Below are 9,228 nucleotides of genomic sequence, written 5' to 3'. Positions count from 1 at the left end.
GGATTGTTGCTTGATCAAAAATGCCACTGAATTGCTTTCATTTTCCATTTCTTTTTCTGCCTTATTACTAAAGTTTTATGTCTAATTTCATCTTTGAGCTATTTAATTACTTTAGCTTAACTGCTCTTAAGGAGACAGGCCCATGACTGAGAATACAGCCTTATAATTCACTGCCATCATCTTGAGGAGAATGTTGTAATAGTGGATAAATATTTTGATGCTGTTGGGAAGCAATTTGGATGGCCCGGGGAAAAGGAAGGTGGATAATTATCCATGTTTCTACAGACAGGCGTTGAATTAAAAGAACCATAAAATAATTTAAATGCTTGTATCTATTAAACTGGGAACAAGAAATAGTCCACAGAGCTCCGCTTAATAAATTAAAGTCTATTTTACAGAATAAGCATTTCTCCTTTTTTTTTTTTTAAGTTCAGTGAGTCAATAAGAGAATATGAAAGAAGCAAGGTTAAATAAATTGCTGTCAGAAGATGCAGGGTTTAGCAGCCGTAGTTACCCTAGATTTCAACAAGAATAAGCCGTTACTATAGCAACCACATCACATGATCTTCACACATACTGTGGGGGCCGGATTCTGCAGTAATTTATGCGGGTGAAAATTTTCTGAAATGATTCTGAACTCTTGACACATGCTTTGTGCTCTGACCCAAAATTTAATCATCTTCACTGCTTCAAATCGTGTGTCTTTTATTTCTCCGAATGAGTTGAACTTATTAAAAACTACTAACCCCAAAGAGGAAGAACATGTAATGAAGAAGTTGATCTCATTAATAACAATGCCAATTGTACAATGATTGTATTACTGCTTTATTAACAGATTCCAAACCATCATGCTTCAGGATGCACTTTTGGCCTGGGGCTTTCTTTCCCTGTCAGGTGAGATCTTTTCAGCCTTCCTCAATCCTTCCCGCCGTCTGACCCCTCCCGATGGACCGGCCTTCAACATGTGCAATTTCCAGCCTGACATACTTGCTAGGAATCATGGGAATGGATGTTCTTTGCTTCCCTCACAGGTTTTTTTTTCTTACATATGATACAAAAGTACAGGTAATCCTTGATTTACAACCATTCATTTAGTGACCATTCCAAGTTAAAATGGCCCTGAAACCTTTCACTGTTTTTACACTTACAACTGTTGCAGCATTCCCATGGTCATGTGATCAAAATTAAGATGCTTGGCAGCTGGCATGTATTTATGATGGTTGTAAGGTCGGGAGTCATGTGACCAGTTTTTGTAACTTTCTGACAAGCAGAGTCAATGGGGAAGCCAGATTCACTTAACAACTGTGCTACTAACTTAACAATTGTTATGATTCATTTAATATGTCTGGCAAGAGAGGTTATAAAATGGGGCAAAACTCACTTACCTGTCTTGCTTAGCGATGGCAATTTTGGGCTCAATTGTAGTCATAAGGACTTGTAATTGGAGATTGTGAAGCAGAGTTGCCACAACTCCACCTAGATACATCTTTGCTCATGTGCACTTCCAGATCTAGCACACACAAAGATGAATTTTCAGAAAATACTTCATATTGCAAGTAAACATGGTTACAAGCAGTGGTAGGCAGCACGGACATATATGCAGTCACATGTACCATTGGCCATGGTTACAAAAGAGAGAGCTTCTTTTGTCACAATTTGCATTGTTTTACTGTCTTCTGAAGGGATGAAACATGCCAAATGCTTTTATAGTTGAAGCTTGTCTTTTTAAAGCAATGCCTTCACTTCTCGAATTTGCACAAACTTTGCATGAAACTAACTTGTCTAGTCTGCAGAGAACTTTGCTTGAATTTTTAAAAAGCGCCACACAATTAACCTGAAAAACCTCCAGAAGGATAAGAGCAGAATTTTGTATAGTTTGTTAGTTGGGTGTCACAGTTGCTTCTTTGTCTCTCACTAAATAAGTCAGAAATAGGCAGATCCTTCGGCTGATGGAATTCGGGATTTGAGAGCAGGTTGTGGGTACTATCACAAGCAAGAGGATCATCTGTTCCCAAAATGGCACCCCTGTTAAATATGGCCTGTCACAAAACCTTCAATTACAGAAGACATGCTGATAAAGTGGCTCCATGCCTCTTTCCGGGAGATGCCACCTGTCATTACAGTACTCATATGCCTTTTAATATAAAGAACAATCCTTCATTTCAGAAATATGTCCTTTAAATTTGTTTAATTAACCTATTTCTTGGTTTGGTTCTTGAATTTTCTTTTGAAAGGCAAAGTGATAAACATAAACACTTCCTTTTGCCTTCATTCACTTTTTTTTTTAAATCTTGGTGAATCTCTTTCCAATTTAGCCCTTTTAAAGTTTAGATTTAGGTTTGTCCTTTATTCTTTTACAAGCAAATGTGATCACTGTACCTATCATCCTAGCTTATAATTATCTTTTTTTGGACAGAGGCATTTACTCGAGGTAGTCCTCAATTTATGACCACAACTGAGTCCAAAATTTCTGCTGCTGAGTGAGACAGTTGTTGAGTGAGTTTTGCCCCATTTTAAGGCCTTCCTTGCCACAGTTCTTAAGTGAATCACTACAGTTGTTAAGTTAGTTACACGAACATTAGGTGAATCTGGCTTCCCCATTGACTTTGCTTGTCAGGTCACAAAGTGATCATGTGACCTTGGGATATAACAATTGTCATAAATATGATCCAGTTGCCAAGCAACTGAATTTTAATCATGTGGCTATGGAGATGCTGGAATGGTTGTAAGTGTGAAAAAATGGCCATAAGTCACTTTTTTAGTGCTGTTGTAACATCGAATATTTACTAAATGAAAATTTGTAAATTGAGGAATACCATTCAAAAATGTGGAAAGAGATACATATGGTCACATGTATGGGCACCCAGCCACCCACAGATATAAACCAACATGAATATAAATGGCTTTTTGTGTTGAGATTTATTGCTCACAAATGAATTGCAGAATAATGTATTTACATTATTCAGAAATCATTCAGAAATACAGAATAGTAGTGCCTTCAAGTGTGGTCAGAAAAATCAAGATGGCAGTTATGACTGCTTGAGCAAAGCTCCACCTCCATTGTTTTGTGTGATGAATCTAGAAAAGGGGTGGAGCTTCAATTGGATGGTCACAACCACCATCTTGTCTTTTCTGATCCTACTCCACAGGGCTGTTGCTGGTACAGACTGCAACCTTGACAAAGACTTCACAACCCAAGACAAAGGGTGTAACTTTTTAGGGATCAGTGGGCCAAAGGAGTGGAACATAGGTTTTGTTCAAACTGAAAAGTGTTTATGTTTCTACTTCAGATTTGCTACATTAGATTACTTGAGAGCCAGTTTGATCGAGTGATTAAGGCACCAGGCTAGAAACCAGGAGACTATGAGTTCTAGTCCCACCTTTGGCATGATAGCCAACTGAGTGCCTTTGGTCTATCACTTTCTTTCCCTGTCAACTCATCTCACAAGGTGGTTGTTGTGGGGAAAATAGCATTATGTGTGCTGGCTGCTTTGAGTTAAAAGCAACGAAGGCAGGAAATAAATTTAAAAAATTACTGCTACTGCTCCATACCAAAACCAAAATAATTTCTATTCCATAGAAGGGAATCTTTTCTGAAGAAAACCCTTAATAAATAATTACTGGGTAGCTTAATGGCTTCTTTTGTGGACTCTTTATTTATATATTTTAATATCAAGGGAAAGGATGAGATATACAGTTCTCCTTTCAACTCCAAAGCACAACACAATACACACACTCACTCCAGCCCACACAGACACACACAGACACACACACATACACACACACTCACACAAATACATCAGGCTAATGCATTAATGATTAACTCTTTTGACTTTCATTTCAGGCAGATGAAAAGCACCAGTGATAACACCATCCAGAGTCACGCAGCGAACAAACCTTTTAAAGAGCCCTTATTTCTATGTCATTATCTCAAATTGCCTTGTTTATCCCCTGAATTCTGATCAGGTACCATTACTCTACTCAGTTGTCCACATCACTCCACTGAAAGGAAAATTAATTCTGAATTACTGGCCCTAGAACGTCTGATTTCTACACATTATCTGTCAGGGACATAAGCAGACAAAAGCCAGCTAAGTGGATTTCGGTTAGCTGCTATTGAAAAAGAAGGGGACAGACAGGTGTGGATTAGACCTTCCCTATTTTCTCCCCCACTAACAGTTAACAGTACACCCAGGAAGAATTTAATTGTTTGTATTCACCTGAATCCTTGTCATTTCTTGGCTTTATTGATTTTAATGAAAATATTAAGTGCACTTCTGGAGTGAAATACATAGGGAAATGTATAATGCAAGCAGGCAATTACCGGTTTAGTAGAATATGAAAAGAAGCAGCATAAAGAGAGTAGCACTTTCCTTATGGGGCTAGGAAGTCCCAAGATGAGTAACTGGAGACAGAATAAATGTTTGGTTGTTACTAAAAAAAGGCTTTCAGCCTGATAAAGAAGCCCGCTTACATGTTTGTTATTTTAGTTGAGCTGTTTTAGCTGTGGAGTGCAGTGACCAAAGCTTTTTTGGTATATTTTTTATCTATTTGGTAATCTTTGAGCTATTTTGGAGACAGTCTTTGAATTATACTGTCAAAATTCCTACTTAGCCATTGTCACAACAAGTGCTTGAATATTGTCTGCTTGGTTTTGTTTTGAAACAAAAACGACTTCTCAAAAGGGTTTTTTTTAAAATTCAGTTCCAGTTTTTACACTTATTTTAGGACTTTTCTTGCCATTGTTGATAAATGAATCACTGCAGTCATTAAGTTAGTGACACGGTTGTTAAGTGAAACTGGCTTCCCAGTTGACTTTCCATGTGAGAAGATCGCAAAAGGTGATCACACGACCCTGGGACATTGCAACCATCATAGATACACGCCAGTTGCCAAGGATCTGAATTTTGATCATGTGACCATGGGGATGCTGCAATGGTTGTAAATGTGAAAAACAGTCATAATTCACTTTTTTCAGTGCTGTTGTAAGTTTCAACGGTCACTAAATGAACTGCTGTAAGTCAAGGACATGAAGTAGGAGGAGCATCCAGAGGCTATAGGGTTTTCTGCTTTTCTTAATAGGTTGTTGAAACCACTCAGAATTCAAACCAACTTTTTTTTTTTAAAAAAAAAATCATTTTGAAAAATATTCAGGTTAATGTAGTTACTGGAATCCCTGGACAGAAATTATATGTCAGAAGGACATGGCATGGATTGGACAACTGGATACCATTATTGTCCATCCCCTGTTTGGCTTACTGTTCAAGGCTGCCTGTATGCAATGCTGACTATAAAAATAGTTCAAGCAACGTAGTTGGTGAAACTATCTGTTTTATGTCTGGCTCTATTGCATGAACTGACTCTCAACTAACTTGCCTTATTGAGTTTCAATATGGTGCCAAATATTTCACAAAGTGTGTTGGTGCAAATGAAGTGCTGAGGCCATTGCTGCCTCTGGATGGTTTATTTTAATTTTATGTATCAAATTTATTGGCCACCCATCTTACCACAGGGTAACTCTGGCCGGTTGGGTTCACCATGTCTGCTTTAAACGCTTTCCCAGGTTGTACCCACAAGTGTGTGTCATTATACATAAAGATAAGAATTCTGGTTCTAAGTGGAATGAAATGATTGGGCATGTACACATATGTGCAGAACACCTGAGGAAACCTTTGTAGCAGTTCCACTGTGCTTTTTGGAGCACCTGACAGCCTTAACATTTCATGGTAAGCGCTAATGAACTTTTGAAAACAGCCTTTCATATGTTTTGAACAAACCTGTGGGTTTTAATTTTTCATGCTTTAAACAACTTGGAATTGAGATTTCTTTTGAAATCTAACATCTTTTTCAGATTCTTTGTTGGGCGTTTCTGCTGAATGAAATCTGGACGAAAATGACCAGAAAGAGCTTTCTATTTATCCAGATCTTTTACACAAATTAAATACTCACTTTTTACTTTCAAAACATATGTGTTTAACATTGGGCATCTATGTCTAATGAGTCTTAGGCTGGGTAACAAATTTCTTTAATATTTGATTGTAACTTGTCAATAAACAAAACAAAACAAAAAATCAAACCAATCCAAACCTTAAATTTTCACAAATAGTGTACACTGCACTAACCTATCAGATTATAGCTTCAATATATCTCCAGCCAATAGAATTCACGCATGAAAGCTGAGCCTATTTAGAGTCAGGCTTGACTTCTGAGCATGATATTGATGTATTCATAAAGTTTTAATAACAATGACAAATATATGATCTGCCACTCCTGTCTTTTTTTTTTTTCCTGATTTTTCAGTCTGGTATATAACCTTGGAGTTGTCTGGTGATCCAGGGACTAAACAGCTCTCCCTCTGCTCAGATTTTTAAGATCAGCCAAAACCAGCAGGGTGTAGCTACTTGCTGTGGCTTCAAACATATTTGTGCACATATATAAACAGTCTTGAAATCTGGCAGAGAAAGAAAGCCTAGTTAGTAGATTGCTTAGAAGCATCTGGTGGATTCTTCTGAAAATATATTACCTTCTAATTCTGCCTCTCCCGTGCTCTTTATAAAAATCTGAATTTGTCTCAGGTTGGAGTCATAGCAGCAGATTGTGGGGACTTGTTCTAATCACTACCCAGCTATGCCAATTACTGATCTTTCTTCTTCCTCCTTCCCCTTCTTATATTTGATATCTGAATTTGGGGAAGAAAGACTGCAGAAGTGTTCTAAGAGGACAATAGAGAGAACTTGATGTTGGGACATTGGAGCTCTCTATAGCATCTATGCGGCCTTTTTTAAGGATTGCAGATTTAATGTTTGCGGGGCAATGGTTTAACAAGTAATTCTTCTTTACTACCGCTGTAAATATAAAGTTCTTAGTTAGCAAACATTGCCAAAATGGCATTAAGTGTTGTTAACCTAATTTTGCAAAGCTTCTTCTCTGGTAACACTGTATTGCTAAGTAGGGCATACAAAATCTTTGCCAGACCAATCCTCGAATACAGCTCGTCTGCCTTGAATCTACACTGTATATCAGACATTAATACAATTGAGCGAGTCCAGAGATATTTCATGAGAAGAGTACTCCACTTCTCTGTTCGCAATAAAATCCCTTATACCACCAGGCTTGAAATTTTGGGCTTGGACCAGCTTGAACTATGCCGCCTACGGTCTGATCTAAGCATAGTACACAAAATTGTCTGCTATAATGTTCTACCTGTCAATGACTACTTCAGTTTCAACCGCAATAATACATGGGCAAATAATAGATACAAACTCATGATAAACCACTCCAAAGTCAATTGCAGAAAATACGACTTCAGCAATAGAGTGATCAATGCCTGGAATGCTCTACATGACTCCCTTGTTACTTCCTCAAACCCCCATAGCTTCAACCTTAAACTGACTACCGTGGACCTCACACCATTCCTAAGAGGTCTGTAAGGGGGCGTGCATAAGTGCGCCAGTGTGCCTACCATCCCTGTCCTACTGTCCCCATTTATTTGTATTCATTTCATGTGCTCATGTCCATGTTTATACTTATATCTGTTATCTCGTACATGTTTGACAAACTAACTAACTAACTAACTAACTAACTAACTAACTAATTAACTAACTAACTACATAAATAAATAAATAAATAAATAAATAAATAAATAAATAAATAAATAAAACATCAGCAATTGCTAATGTATCAATAATGGAAAAGGTTAAGATCGAACGTTTAAAGAAATTTTTAAGAATTAGCCACAAACTAGTTTTAACTGCATCAAATCAGCAGCCTCAGATATGTATATGTGTGTTATAAACATTAATTTTTAAAAAGAAGCCTTGCATTTCTTGTTTAATAACAGTAAAGAAGTTGTAAATTAAAATCCAATTAGATAACTATTGTCTTACATAGCAAGTTAATACAAAAATCACACAATACATAAAAAAATGTGGTATCATTTAATACCGCTGGGTAATAATTCTTGTCTGGTGATATTTTTTCAAGGCTCAGAGCACCAATAGTGTATTTCAATTGTGTTTTTCAGAAACAAGGTTAGCACATTAGATATCTACCTTGGAACTCTACAAGTGCAGCTAAAAAAAAAGAAATAAAAGCATACTCTTTCATGATAAATAAATAAATCAAGGCATTGGGTTCTTTCATTAATACTTCTTACAATGGATATTGGTTGAATGCTTTATGTTGTGTTTTCATTCATTCCTATCTAAGGGAATGAAAAAGCATCAGTTTTTACCCATAGATCAGGAACATTTTGGGGACTGAATCTGAACATACAATGTGCTTGAACACTTAAATTTCATTATTTTGGAACAAAGAATTGTTGCCAAAGAGTTTCAACTGCATCCACAATGTAGCTGAAAAATTATGGTGATATGGAACTTAGGGGCAAATTGGATAATCATGCAAGATTATCAGAATTACCCTATTCGTGTAATACCCAAATAAATTTGGGTGTATTAGAAAATATTCTGAAAGCCAGTGGTATTCCATATCAGGGTTGACTGAGTCAAATTATGTAGGAAGGAAATAAAATATTTTTTTAACCAAGCCAGAAACATTGAAGTAGGCAGTATATACATTTGTATAGCAATCAATAATATTACAATATAGTTATGATTGGTATGTTATGATAATTACCATCATAATGGTATCATTTAATATATAATGTTGAGTGATAGTTAATATTTGAGCATTGACAAGTTATTAGGTCTATTTTGTATATAAAAAAATAAATACTTACAAGATCAGTTGTATCCATTTTCAAATTTGGTGAACAAGAAACATATTGAAAATGCAGAAATCAAAAGGAATATGGTAACACCTTTCAATTGAACATATTTTATTAAATCATATTTTTTGTGAATTCTAGTTCACGAAAGCTTATGTTATTGATAAAATTTGCTAATCTAAAAAAGTGCTCCCAGACTTCTGACTTTTAGCATAAACTAATGTGCTTTTCCTCCTATTCAAAATGCAGATACAAATAGCTTCAAAACTTTTATTTCAGCTTCTAAACTCTGAATTTATTTATTTATTGGTTCAATTTATATGCCGCCCTTTTCCAGAGACTCAGGGTGGCTTACAATGCGTTAAGCAATAGCCTTCATACTTTTGTATATACCTGCTTAGTAGGGCTTTCCCCCCCCCCAAAGTGGTGTTCTTTTTTATACAAAGTCAGCTTATTGCCCCCACAAACCGGGTCCACATTTTACCTACCTTGAAGGGATG

At 36.4% G+C, this 9,228-nt stretch overlaps 1 long non-coding RNA gene across 1 annotated transcript; it reads left to right on the top strand.

Annotated features, from left to right (window-relative positions):
• Positions 1-580: 580 nt before the first annotated feature.
• On the top strand, positions 581-6,258 carry LOC117661969 (uncharacterized). The gene is made up of 3 exons (XR_004590195.3): positions 581-894; positions 3,845-3,966; positions 5,852-6,258. It is a non-coding gene; the product is annotated as an uncharacterized LOC117661969 (long non-coding RNA).
• The last annotated feature ends 2,970 nt before the right edge of the window (positions 6,259-9,228 follow it).

The sequence above is a fragment of the Pantherophis guttatus genome, chromosome 2, assembly GCF_059756535.1.
Source record: "Pantherophis guttatus breed Tessera chromosome 2, ASM5975653v1, whole genome shotgun sequence".
Taxonomy (NCBI): Eukaryota; Metazoa; Chordata; class Lepidosauria; order Squamata; family Colubridae; genus Pantherophis; species Pantherophis guttatus.
This window is presented reverse-complemented; position numbering and strand designations above follow the sequence as displayed.